A 1,465-nucleotide genomic window follows, 5' to 3' on the forward strand; every position below is an offset into this window, starting at 1 on the left:
TCTGTCTTTCTCTCTACCCTGTGCTACAGCCTTACCAGCCTTCTCTGCCTCCAGTTTTTCTCTTTCCTGTTCAAATATGACCTCACCCCTGACCTGCTTAAAACCTTGTCATGGCTCCACAGTGCCCTCAGATGTCTCACAGCATGGTGTGGCCCAGCCCTGCTTTCCTCTCCAGTTGCATTGCTCTGCTGTCTGTGTCACATTCAACCCTGTGCCACATAATCCCATTTCTGGCCCCCTAACCCTTGCACATGCTGTTTCCTCTTCCTGGAACACTCTGCCTAGCTCTGACTCATCCTGCAGGCCTCAGCTTCAGCAGAACTTTCTCCTGCTGCCTCTTCTCTAGCCTCGCCTCTGTACATGCGCTGTGACTGCCTGGTCACCGTCAACTCTTGGATAGAGACCTGGGATGCACCTGTCATTGCTTATCTTGGTGGTAGCACATAGTAGGCACTTTATATTTTTTTGGGGGGTGAGTGATTGAATGAGAGAGAGTGGAGAGCAAAGTGGGGCTATTTTGGAGGAGAATGGAGAAGGTTGCAGGGTGACCCTCTGGCCCAGCCCTCCCCCACTCCACAGGTAATGTCATCTTTTCTCCCTCAAAGACTTGCTCAAAGTCAACACTTCTCTGGACTGAGCTCAGGGAGGATGGACCCAGGCTGGGCTGAATAAACATGACCTTCCCCACCTGACCACCCCACCCCCATTCAGTTCTGGGCATTTGACTCCAGCTCAAAGGCTGCGTCTGTTCATCAATTTTCCTCTTTGAAAATTAGCCGGTACTGGGCAGGAGGTGAAGGTAAGCTGGAAGACACAAAGCCTGGATTCACCCAGTTCTGCCATGAACTTTCTGTATGACCTTGAGGAATTCATCTCTCTTCTCTGGCCTCAGTTTCCCCAGCTAGAGCAAGGGAAGTTGATCCCTCATATATCACAGGGTGGTATGGGAATGGCAAGATAATAAGGAGTATGGGATTGGGAGTCACACAGCCTTGAGTTCAAATCTGAACTCTACTGTTTAATTAGAACATCATCTTAACTCTCTAGACTTAGTGTTCTTATCTGTAAAATGGGGACAAAAGTAGTACCTCCTCTCAGGCTGGTACTAAGGATGAACTGAGATGAATACTTTCAATAATTATTTTGTTAATGCTGCCTCAAACAAGACCTGGTTAGGTTCAATACATCATAAGGTGTGCAGGGACTTGGAGAGAAAAGAGAACATTTGGAAACATGGCTTCATATTTAGTTATAGAATTCCAGAGTGGGTAGGTGAGTGAGGAACCACATGGTATGTGGCGAGGACATAGACCTGTTCGGAGTGGAGAAGGGTCTTGCCCAAGATCACACTCAAGTCCTTGGTATTTGGCTGGAAAATTCCTGGGGCAGAACGTGGGGCCTGGGCAGGAAGCTGGGTATTTGTTTTGGGAACCGGAAAATGTTCAAGTAGCTCAGCTCCTTCCCC

The sequence above is a fragment of the Mustela nivalis genome (genome assembly GCF_964662115.1).
Source record: "Mustela nivalis genome assembly, chromosome: 10".
NCBI classification, from domain to species: Eukaryota; Metazoa; Chordata; class Mammalia; order Carnivora; family Mustelidae; genus Mustela; species Mustela nivalis.